Source organism: Lepidochelys olivacea (assembly GCF_965140295.1).
Source record: "Lepidochelys olivacea isolate rLepOli2 genome assembly, chromosome: 2".
Classification (NCBI taxonomy): Eukaryota; Metazoa; Chordata; order Testudines; family Cheloniidae; genus Lepidochelys; species Lepidochelys olivacea.
Genome location: NC_140412.1, coordinates 9,685,001 through 9,697,874, shown reverse-complemented (window position 1 = coordinate 9,697,874; position 12,874 = coordinate 9,685,001). Strand labels below are relative to the sequence as shown.

Sequence of the window (12,874 nt, the reverse complement as noted above, 5' to 3'; positions counted from 1 at the left end):
AGCAGGTTTGCAGAGGACACTAAACTGGGAGGAGTGGTAGATACACTGGAGGGTAGGGATAGGATACAGAGGGCCCTAGACAAATTAGGGGATTGGGCCAAAAGAAATCTGATGAGGTTCAACAAGGACAAGTGCAGCGTCTTGCACTTAGGACGGAAGAATCCCATGCACTGCTACAGACTCAGGACCGAATGGGTAGGCAGCAGTTCTGCAGAAAAGGACAAAGCCCTGGCTGGGATGATTTAGTTGGGGATTAGTCCTGCTTTGAGTAGGGGGTTGGACTAGATGACCTCCTGAGGTCCCTTCCAACCCTTATATTCTATGATTCTAAGTTAGTTTGACAGGATCTATTTTCCATAACTGTATGTTGATTTGCATTAATCACATTACCCTTCTCTAGTTCTTTATTCATTGAGTCCTTTATCAGCCACTCCATTATCTTGCCCAGGATCGATGTCAGGCTGAAAGGCCTATAATTACACAGGTCATCCCATTTACCCTTTTTAAAAATTGGCACAATATTCACTTTGTTCCAGTCTTCTGGAACTTCCACAGTCCTCCAACGCTTATTGAAAATCAACATTAATGGCCCAGTAAGCTTCTCAGCCAGCTCTTTTAAAACTCTAGGATGAAAGTTATCTGGACCTGTTGATTTACATCTTTTGTAGTCTTTGTCTTCTGGTAAGCCTGTCACTTCTCTTTCCCCTTTGTCTGGCATTCCCTGCTGTATCTCCATGCCCTTTGAAATTTGCTGGTACAGTCTTTAGTCCTGTAGGAATTTTGCAGCTGAGCCTGCATGTGTTCCTTCCCCCACAGGTCAAGGAAATCTAGCGTTCTCTCATAGATCGTGCAGCAGCACCAGGGCAAGGTTCAGTTGAAGCCATAACTATATGGGTGGGCTTGCAAATATGGGCTAGAAGGAAAAGAGGCATTTTCAGAACATGCTGGAGATTTTAAATTGGGGGGGGGGGGGCGAGGAAGACATCCAGTCACTGTGACCTCTAAGCAGAGTTAAAAAATTTGACCAGAGCTATAACTGCTACAGGAACCACTGCATCATGGGCGTGTTGCTGGAGGACTGGTTGTGCTGGTCCAAGAGCTTCTGCATCCACAATCATTGTCACAGTAGAACTCTACCACTAGAGGGTAGGTACGTATGGACACTGCAATCGGAGCTTCACACAACGGCATAAGTTCATTTCTGATAGCAAAATCTACACCATACTCTCTCCTTACTCCTTCAGGTTTGACATGCCAGGAAATGGTGGTGTCCTTCTCCCTTATGACGCCTGTGTCTGAGAGCTGCAATGTCAGTTTTGAAACATGCAAGCCCATTACGCAACACAGCTGTTTTCCCTGAAATCTGCTGCTTGGATTCGTAGCATTGCTAGTATGTGGGCGTGCCGTACCGGGGACGGGAGTGTCACTCACACATCGGACTCAGCAGCCATCAAAGAACTCATCAGCACATACACCTTGCTCTGTAAAGAGTGATGGTGCCATTGACAGGATATAAGCAATCCCACATCCAGGTAGGATGGCAATAAGAGGAATTTTGGGAGGCGGAGTGTAATTACCCAAGATGAAATGTAACCACAATACCAGCATTAAGACCCCAACGCTTGTGAAAAGTCCTGGCTCCATACCGGTCCGAATCTTAGTTTAACTTCTCATCTGAAAGATAAGGCACCTCTGACACTGTGCTGAGGTACTGCTTAAGTGTGAAGTCAGGGTATGTCTAGAGCGCAATCAGAGGTGTCTGTGCAGCACAGGTAGACATATATGAGCTAGCTTTGATCTAACTAGGTTGAGTAAAAATAGCAGTGTAGCCACAACGACATGGGCAGCAGGATGGGCTGTAAAACCTCTTGGGGGACCCTGGGTATTTACTCAAGCAGCTAGCCCCTGCTACCAGCTGTGTTGCTAGTCTGTTACTAGGGCCTTCACTGCTGTTGTTGTTCGAGCTAGCTAGATCAAAACTAGTTCAGGTCTGTCTACATGCACTGCAATTAGCCCTACCTTCAGAGGAAAGAGTGTTAATGACTGAATCATTACCAAGGCTTCCTATGACATCCTGACTATTTCTTTGAAGGTCCAAGTACTGACTAAGCCCAGTCTTTAGTGTGTGAGAAATGATGTGATCACAGCCTTTAGGGGTCTGACTGCATTTACTATTATGGACAGATACTTGCTATAAATGTCCATGTAACATTTGATATTTCTGTTATTTCAGAGCTAGCTGATAGTTAGCTATTTGTATCCCATACACAGAATCAATTCACTCTTTTTTTTTTCTCAACATTCTATATTTTATTTCTAGCATATCTGTACTGGGCCCAGTCCTATTTAACATTTTCATAAACGATCTGGAAAAAGGGGTAAAGAGTGAGGTAGCAAAATTTTCAGATGATACAAAACTACTCAAGATAGTTAAGTCCCAGGCAGACTGTGAAGAGCTACAAAAGGTTCTTACAAAACTGGGTGACTTGGCAAGAAAATGGCAGATTAAATTTAATGTTGATAAATGCAAAGTAATGCACATTGGAAAACATAATCCTAACTATACATATACAGTGATGGGGTCTAAATTAGCTGTTACCACTCAAGAAAGAGATCTTGGAGTCATTATGAATAGTTCTCTGAAAACTTCCACTCAATGTGCAGTGGCAGTCAAAAAAGCAAACAGAATGTTGGGAATCATCAAGAAATGGATAGATAATAAGATAGAAAATATCATATTGCCTCCATATAAATCCATGGTATGCCCACACCTTGAACCCTGTGTACAGATGTGGTCGCCCCATCTCAAAAAAGATATATTGGAACTGGAAAAGGTTCAGAAAAGGGCAACAAAAATTAGAGGTATAGAACAGCTTCCGTATGAGGAGTGATTAATAAGACTGGGACTTTTCAGCTTGGAAAAGAGGTGACTAAGGGGGGATGTGATAGAGGTCTATAAAATCATGACTGGTGTGGAGAAAGTAAATAAGGAAGTGTTATTTACTCCTTCTCATAATACAAGAACAAGGGGCCCCCAAATGAAATTAATAGGTAGCAGGTTTAAAACAAATACAAGAAAGTATTTTTTTCATGCGATGCACTGTCAAGCTCTTGAACTCCTTGCCAGAGGTTGTTGTGAAGGTCAATACTATAATGGGGTTCAAAAGGGAGCTAGATAGATTCATGGAAGTTAGGTACATCAATGGCTATTCGCCAGGATGGGCAGGGATGGTGTCCCTAACCTCTGTTTGCCAGAGGCTGTGATTGGGTGACGGGATGGATCCCTTGATGATAACCTGTCTGTTCATTCCCTTTGGGGCACCTGCCATTGGCCACTATCAGAGGACAGGATCCTGGGCTGGATGGACCTTTGGTCTGACCCAGTGTGGCCGTTCTTATTGTTTTTTTTAATGATACTGATTTTTCTTTTGTTTCTTTATTGAAGGATGGAGTCACATCCTCAAATCTATGCTCATGTTTCTTAACACTGTAATAAGTTAGAAATATATACAAGTATGCAAATAATATCTTAATGAAGCAAGTAGTATCACCCACCTCTACACCTAGCATATATTTGACCTCTGAAGTATGTCAGCTATCAGGAGGGATCAGCTTTGTGAGCAGAAGGCTGGGTTCCCAAATGCCATTTTATAGTAGCCTATAATATTAACTGTTTCTGCGCCATAAGGGTGTGTGTGTGTGTAAAAGGTGAAGGACTGGAGGCTTTTACTTGTGAACGGCAAGATGTATATGGCAGAGAAAGGTTTGTTACAATTGTCTAGTTTTAGCTTATCATAGGGCATTTTCCATGTGTAAAGCAGGTATTTAACTGCCTAAACAAAGGCTGAGGTGCCTAACTATAGTCAGTTTTTGCCTTGATACTTAATCTGAGCCTCAGTTTCCCCATCTGTACACTGGGCATAATACTACCTCCTTAACTCCCAAGGGTGTTGTGGGGCTCAGTTAATCAATGGGGAAATTCAGCCCTGTGTAGAGGACCAGCACAAGCCCTATACACTCATGTAAGGCCAACTTGAGACCAATTCTGATTACTTGATTGGGAGTTAACCGTTGCTTAGACTTTGTGTGGGCCCTCTGCACAGGGGTGAATTTGCTTTAATGTCTATAAAGTGGTTTGACTTTGGGTTGAAGGTGAGATTAGAATGCAAAATATTCATAATATTAATAGAGATTAAACTGAACCAAAAATCCAGCTCTGAATGACCCTGCACCTTAGGAAAATTCATCTAAAGATGTAGATAAGAGCTTTGCAGCTTGGGCCCATCACTAATTATTATTTATTACAGAGCTAAAAGCAAATCAGATGCCTTTTCCAGAATGGCCTTCGTGCTGCTTTCATATCAAGAGAGAATTAAATGCCATTTTTGCTGGTTTTAGATTACAGTGAAATTATCCTTTTCCTTCTACTAATTAGAAGGAATTGTACTCTCTATTAATTAGATACAATTTACCATGAAAAGATCTGAGTACTGTGCTAAGCTTAATCATCATCAGAACGTAGTGAGCACATTGCACAACACACTGCTTCTGTGAATGCTTCCAAAGATGGCATTTTAAATGAATTATATTAAAAAAGGAAGAAATATCCTTAGCGACTTATACATTTTCCCTCCTTGGAGCAATGCTTTTTAAGACCAGCGCTGTCCGCCCTTCTTTACAGGTACCGAGCCTACTCACTGTGGTGGTTCTTATAGTGTTTTTAATCTAAATCAAGTTGCCAGCTCTATGGAATGGTACCCAATTATTTTATGCGTTTAGAATGTGGCTGGCACATTCTAGATGCCGGCTGAGTAATAATAGTTAACCTGTTCTCTGCCGGCACTTGCAGATCAAAACAGAGGGGTAATGATTGGCTTATACAAAAATACTCTACTGATTCTGGAGAAGGGGATGGACAATGACAAGGTGTGTGGTTTGAAGCCTTCTATTTAACTGTCAGTGATTTGAATAAAGCCCATAGTGGTTGAAAGGGGTTTCTGAACTGGGGGAGGCCTGCAAGTGCTGAATTCGGCACAGACGTCCACAGCACAGATCACGCCAGCACAATTACTGCCAAAAACTGAATGGACATGGGCCACAACTTACCCTTCCAACCAGGTTTCGATCGAGGCATGTTGGCAGGCTTGTGCAGAGAAGCTTGCACTGCTGCAGCTAGTAGAGTACCTTTTCCGCGGGTGAACAGAGGACTTCCATCTCTGCTGATGTTAGCTGGACAAATGTAGTCTGCACTCATCGACTTTAAAGCCAGAAACGATCATTCTGATCACAAGCGCCTACTTTCATTTCTCCACCCCCACTCCACCCCGAGGCCCTGCCCCCACCCTCACTCAGCCTCTTCCCGCTTCCATTCCACCTCCTCCCCCAGTGCCCTGCCCGTGCTCCGCCTCTTCGTGCCCCTTGCACCGCTCTGGAAAAATAATTTGAAGCTCTGACTTTCAAATTTATTCCATTACAGATCAATGAACAGTGTTCTCTTGGACTGGGATAGTGTGAGTTGTGATATACCAGTGTAAGAAAGGGCACCAAGGCAGGTAGAGTACCCCCCACCATTTAGGTTTCATTAAAAAGAATTTTCAAAACCTAATACTAAAAGAAATGTTTCCATGATTTGACAATAGAAAATAAGATCACCTGTTTAGAAGGTAAATACAGCTGAACTGTTTTACTGCATCATAACCAGAAAAGGAAACTGACTAGAAATTACAGAGAGACAGGCCAGTCTAATTTCACTGTCCAAGCTGCATGAAATACAAAAAGTAAACCAGGAACGCAAATATTGACAAGTAAAGTAAAATTATTTCCTCTTTAATGATCAAAATTAAGTTTATATTTAAAAGCAAAATCTGACACCAAGACAGCTACTGATTTTTGGCCTAAATTTTTTAAAAAAAGAATAGTGCCTTCACTTCAGTGGGGCCTCAATTTTTGGGTACCCAGTCTAGAACTCCTTAAAGAGGCCTGAATTTCAGAAATTGCTGAGTGCCCATCTTCTGAAAATCAAGACCCTTCACTTCATCTACAGTTGGGCACCCAAAATAGCTGGACACTTCTGAAAATTTAGGCATTTATAGCTGGGATTTTTAAAGGGGCACCCAGCTCCTATTGAATGTTGGGTTTGAGTGGTTAACTCCTTTAGGTGCCTTTGAAAAGCCCAGGCTGTTTATTAGCCATACATGATCTCTAGTTTCATTTTTACTGGTATGCATTAATCTTATCATCCATAGTCCCTAGTACTGCAAAATTAAACATGACTATTGTCAAGGTTCCTCCCCCACTCTGAACTCTAGGGTACAGATGTGGGGACCTGCATGAAAAACCTCCTAAGCTTACTTTTACCAGCTTAGGTCAAAACTTCCCCAAGGTACAAAATATTCCACCCGTCGTCCTTGGATTGGCCACTACCACCACCAAACTAATACTGGTTACTGGGAAAGAGCTGTTTGGACGCATCTTTCCCCCCCAAAATACTTCCCAAAACCTTGCACCCCACTTCCTGGACAAGGTTTGGTAAAAAGCCTCACCAATTTGCCTAGCTGACTACAGACCCAGACCCTTGGATCTGAAGAACAATGAACAATCCTCCCAACGCTTGCACCCCCCCTTTCCTGGGAAATGTTGGATAAAAAGCCCCACCAATTTGCATAGGTGACCACAGACCCAAACCCTTGGATCTGAGAACAATGAAAAAGCATTCAGTTTTCTTACAAGAAGACTTCTAATAAAAAATAGAAGTAAATAGAAATAAAGAAATCCCCCCTGTAAAATCAGGATGGTAGATATCTTACAGGGTAATTAGATTCAAAAACATAGAGAACCCCTCTAGGCAAAACCTTAAGTTACAAAAAAGATACACAGACAGAAATAGTTATTCTATTCAGCACAATTCTTTTCTCAGCCATTTAAAGAAATCATAATCTAACACATACCTAGCTAGATTACTTACTAAAAGTTCTAAGACTCCATTCCTGGTCTATCCCGGCAGAAACCAGCATATAGACAGACACACAGACCCTTTGTTTCTCTCCCTCCTCCCAGCTTTTGAAAGTATCTTGTCTCCTCATTGGTCATTTTGGTCAGGTGCCAGCGAGGTTACCTTTAGCTTCTTAACCCTTTACAGGTGAGAGGAGCTTTCCCCTGGCTAGGAGGGATTTCAAAGGGGTTTACCCTTCCCTTTATATTTATGACAACTGTAGACTCTCTCAGAAGCGGTTTCAGTATGCAGATATTCTGCAACCAATTTTTCAGCCACATTTAGTGGCCCTTGAAGAAGAGAATCCTTCCAAGGCACATATTGCTATCACCTGGGGATGTCTTTTTCAGTCCGGGAACCATTTATGACTTCAGATTAGAAGGCTTTGCTATATGACAATTTATTTTAAGACCAAAACACTGGCCACAGAATGGATCCCTACCAGAAACATATACACCTGTAGGAAGCTGTTCAAGCTAAGAGAGACAGTTACACTTAAGGCCGTTTATTCTGCTTCAAGCTGATTTCTGCTGTTAGAGAAGAGGAAACGTGGGTAGTTTCTCTTGAAGTGCAGAAAATGTAATAAGAGTTTAAACTGGACTTCAATTTCATCTAAAGAAATTACAAGGAACTCCATATTTTGTAGGATGGGTTAAATGTATGTATGTAAGAGAGCAGTATGACTGCTCAGAACTCCGGTATGAAACTGCAGAAAAACCTGAGTGTCTCTGGATTAAGTTTAGAAGCGTGAGCAACAAGGGTGATGTCGTGGTGGGAGTCTGCTACAGACCACTGAATCAGGGGGATGAGGTGGACGCGGCTTTCTTCCGGCAACTAACGGAAGTTACTAGATCGCAGGCCCTGGTTCTCATGGGAGGAGTCAATCACCCTGATATCTGCTAGGAGAGCAATACAGTGGTGCACAGACAATCCAGGAAAGTGTAGGGGACAATTTCCTGGTGCAAGTGCTGGAGGAACCAGCTAGGGGCAGAGCTCTTCTTGACCTGCTGCTCACAAACCGGGAAGAATTAGCAGGGGAAGCAAAAGTGGATGGGAACCTGGGAGGCAGTGACCATGAGATGGTCGAGTTCAGTTCCTGACACAGGGAAGAAAGGAGAGCAGCAGAATACGGACCCTGGACTTCAGAAAAGCAGACTTTGACTCCTTCAGGGAACTGATGGGCAGGATCCCTTGGGAGAATAACATGAGGGGGAAAGGAGTCCAGGAGAGCTGGCTGTATATTAATGAATCCTTATTGAGGTTACAGGAACAAACCATCCCGATGTGTAGAAAGAATAGTAAATATGGCAGGCGACCAGCTTGGCTTAACAGTGAAATCCTTGCTGATCTTAAACACAAAAAAGAAGCTTACAAGAAGTGGAAGATTGGACAAATGACCAGGGAAGAGTATAAAAATATTGCTCGGGCATGCAGGAGTGAAATCGGGAAGGCCAAATAACACTTGGAGTTGCAGCTAGCAAGAGGTGTAAAGAGTAACAAGAAGGGTTTCTTGAGGTATGTTAGCAACAAGAAGAAAGTCAAAGAAAGTGTGGGCCCCTTACTGAATGAGGGAGGCAAGCTAGTGACAGAGAATGTGGAAAAAGCTAATGTACTCAATGCTTTTTTTGCCTCTGTCTTCACAAACAAGGTCCCAGCCTACTGCACTGGGCAGCACAGCATGGGGAGGAGGTGACCAGCCCTCTGTGAAGAAAGAAGTGGTTCAGGACTATTTAGAAAAGCTGAATGAGCACAAGTCCATGAGGCCAGATGCGCTGCATCCGAGAGTGCTAAAGGAGTTGGCGGATGTGATTGCAGAGCCATTGGCCATTATCTTTGAAAACTCATGGCGATCGGGAGAGGTCCTGGACGACTGGAAAAAGGCTAATGTAGTGCCCATCTTTTAAAAAGGGAAGAAGGAGGATCCAGGGAACTACAGGCCAGTCAGCCTCACCTCAGTCCCTGGAAAAATCATGGAGCAGGTCCTCAAGGAATCAATTCTGAAGCACTTAGAGGAGAGGAAAGTGATCAGGAACAGTCAGCATGGATTCACCAAGGGCAAGTCATGCCTGACTAATCTAATTGTCTTCTATGATGAGATAACTGGCTCTGTGGATGAGGGGAAAGCAGTGGACATGTTGTTCCTTGACTTTAGCAAAGCTTTTGACATGGTCTCCCACAGTATTCTTGCCAGCAAGTTAAAGAAGTATGGGCTGGATGAATGGACAATAAGGTGGATAGCAAGCTGGCTAGATTGTCGGGCTCAATGGGTAGTGATCAATGGCTCCATGTCTAGTTGGCAGCCGGTATCAAGCGGAGTGCCCCAAGGGTCGGTCCTCGTCCGGTTTTGTTCAATATCTTCATTAATGATCTGGAGGATGGTGTGGATTGCACCCTCAGCAAGTTTGCAGATGACACTAAACTGGGAGGAAAGGTAGATACACTGGAGGGTAGGGATAGGATACAGAGGACCCTAGACAAATTAGGGGATTGGGCCAAAAGAAATCTGATGAGGTTCAACAAGGACAAGTGCAGAGTCCTGCACTTAGAACGGAAGAATCCCATGCACTGCTACAGACTAGGGACCGAATGGCTAGGCAGCAGTTCTGTAGAAAAGGACCTAGGGGTTACAGTGGACGAGAAGCTGGATATGAGTCAACAGTGTGCCCTTGTTGCCAAGAAGGCTAACGGCATTTTGGGATGTATAAGTAGGGGCATTGCCAGCAGATCGAAGGACATGATCGTTTCCCTCTATTTGACATTGGTGAGGCCTCATCTGGAGTACTGTGTCCGGTTTTGGGCCCCACAATACAAGAAGGATGTGGAAAAATTGGTAAGAGTCCAGCTGAGGGCAACAAAAATGATTAGGGACTGTAACACATGACTTATGAGGAGAGGCTGAGGGAACTGGTATTGTTTAGTCTGCGAAAGAGAAGACTGAGGGGGGATTTGATAGCTGCTTTCAACTACCTGAAAGGGGGTGCCAGAGGATGGATCTAGACTGTTCTCAGTGGTAGCAGATGACAGAATGAGGAGTAATGGTCTCAAGTTGCAGTGGGGGAGGTTTACGTTGGGTATTAGGAAAAACATTTTCATTAGGAGTGTGGTGAAACACTGGAATGCGTTACCTAGGGAGCTGGTGGAATCTCCTTCTTTAGAAGTTTTTAAGGTCAGGCTTGACAAAGCCCTGGCTGGGATGATTTAGTTGGGGATTGGTCCTGCTTTGAGCAGGGGGTTGGACTAGATGACCTCCTGAGGTCCCTTCCAACCCTGATATTCTATGATTCTAAATGTAAATCTGTAGTGAATAATCTTTTACGTATACCTGCTTGATGTAGAATAAAACTTTAACAGAGCCATTTTCCCCTTTAATAGGCTGGGGGTGGGGACAGGAAGCAGCTGATCCTGCCCAAAGAGAAGCCCAGCAGACAGGTGCTGGGAATTAGCTAATCAGCACATTGTGATTGGCCCACACTTTCAGCTGGACAAAGAAAGGAGAACTCAGCTCCATGAAGGTGGAGCAGATGGGAACCAGGAGAGAGGATACTCTCTGGGAACCAGAGCAGGAGGCTGCAAGCAGGCAGGCAGACCTTCAATATCGGAAATAGCCCTATCTGGTAGCTACCAGAGGAACCCAGCGTGAACCCCTAACCAGATGGTTTGTGTTGCTTTTTGTGCACTTTTCTTTCTTTCTTTCTTTGTAAAACTATAAACAGATGCCTGAACAAAGGGACAGACACCTAGCCTGCATGTGGCTGGTGGTCTGTCTCCAGCTGGTGCCTAGTGCCAGCAGTGAACATACATCATTGATCCTGCTACCCTAGGAGGCACAAATAGCAAATTAAAAAGAAATATAGCTGTTGTTAAACAAAGCAAAATAAAGAATACCTACGATAACTGTACCTTGCAGTTATACCTTTATAACAGCCTAAACATGGAGTCACAGACATACCCTGGGGTACTCTGATCTTTCTTGCCACTCTGGTGAGCACACGTTTGTGACAGATAGTCCCTTATGCCAAGAATCACAATATTCATGTTACTCCCAATCCCAAAGGACCAATCATTTTACACCAGGTCAAATGCACCTTAGATCTCACAGCAGAAATGACGTGTGTAGCCAATCTTATAGTAAACTATATGTAGATTTATTAAGTAGAAAAAGGAATCAAGAGAGTTATTTACAAGATTAAAGCAGGTAATCAAATATACACAAATGAGTTACAAACTTAAATTTCAAAAGGTAATAGCTTCTATAATAAACAAGCTCTATATGTCTTTTCGGGCTAACACAGGCTAAGTAGCTGGGAATCTCTTGCTTATACCTAGAAAACCCTTGCCCTCTGGAGTCCAAGCTGTGTAGAAATAACCAGTTCCTTCTTGCTAGAGGTTTTTATCACCTTCCTGCCATGTGCTCTGAGCTGCAAGCTCAACTAATGGGAGGAATCTACTTGCATAACTCATCTTCATGGAGTGCGGGAGGAAGAGCAGAACAACAAATGTCTTTTATCCTCTTTAACATCCCACAATAGCCCATCTGGTGTCGATGGATCTTTGCTGTTGGGAAGGTCATAACACCTTCTGTTAGAGATCAGCACTTCACAGTAATGTCTCTCTTCTTTCTGGTGATTTACACAGTCTCAGAGGCTCACAATACGGCTGCTCAAATACCTTACAATATGGGATACAGATGTTATAAGCACCAGCTGGGCTGCCAGCATCATACCACCATTACCCTTATCTTCTGCCTCTCCTTTTCAGCCCTCCAAACCCCCACTCCACCGTGCTCCAAGCCCCTGCTTCTTTATTCCCAGCCTGGCCCAGCCCCCAAAACTCCCACCCTCCTTGCTCTTGTGCTCCTAGTCTTGCCCCAGCTAGTCCCTTTCTGCCTGTGGTTGGGCTGTGATTACTAACAGGCTTCCCGTTCACTGGCTCCAGCCACTTCCTCTGCACTGGTGCTGCTGCTGTTGCCCTGGAGAAGTGAGAACGCAGCGGAGGGCAGTACCGGATTTGCCATGGCGCCAGGCCCACAGTCCAAAGGGGCCCCAGCCTGGCCCGCTCCTCTCCGTCTCCCCGCTCCCTCCTGTGGGGGCAGAAGCTTGATGCTGCCGGCTCCTGGGGCTCCTGCTGCAGCAGAGCAGGCTCCGTCGGCAGCCAGGCTCCCCCCCTCCCCGGCCTCTTCCCCCAGGGTGCTACGTTCCCACCCCTCCCCCTCTCCCTGCCGCCGATCAGCTGTTTGCCAGCAGGAGGGAGGGGGAAGAGCGGAGCCTCAGCATGCTTGCTGCTCCGGGCAGGAGGAGGAGAAGAGGCAGGGGTGGGACTTTGGGGAAGGGGCTGGTATTAGGGCTACCCCCTCCAGTCCCATGCTGTGAACACCCCCATGACCTCAGCCCACACCCCCGGACCCGTGCCCTGACCTCTGCACCCCCCTCACACCTCTCCAGCCCCCTGTCCTTCCCCCTGCACCCCCTCACACCTTCCCAGCCCCCTGCCCGACTCCTGAATCCCACACACACACACCCAGCCCCCTGCCCTGACTCCTGCACCCCCCACACACACACCCAGCCCCCTGCCCCAACCTCTGCACACACCCGCAGCCCTGACTCCTGCACCCCCACACATACCCAGCCCCCCCATCACACCCCATGCTCTGACTCCTGCACCCCCCCACACACATTCCCACCCCACCCTGAGCACCAAATGGGAGCCCCTGCACTCCTCCCCCCAATTCCTACCTCACCCCTTGCACCACATAGGAGCTTCCCCAAGTAAACGCTCCACACCCCAACCTCCTGCCCCAGCCCTGAGCCCCCTTCCTCACCCTAGCTCCTCGCCAGACCCCCCACCCCAACGTGTTTTTACATTTTTTAAATAAAGCACTCTTAT

General features: G+C 45.2%; 1 protein-coding gene across 2 annotated transcripts in view; it reads left to right on the top strand.

Annotated features, from left to right (window-relative positions):
* The window catches only part of DENND3 (DENN domain containing 3), a 218,223-nt gene that overhangs the window by 45,613 nt on the left and 159,736 nt on the right, over window positions 1-12,874 (top strand). Inside the window, exon 2 of one of the 2 annotated variants that reach the window (XM_084619966.1) lies at window positions 1,245-1,532. The exons of the other annotated variant lie outside the window; for it this stretch is intronic. The gene's annotated coding sequence lies outside the window, so the exon portion shown is untranslated. The remainder of the gene's footprint in view (window positions 1-1,244; window positions 1,533-12,874) is intronic. 2 annotated transcript variants of the gene reach the window in all.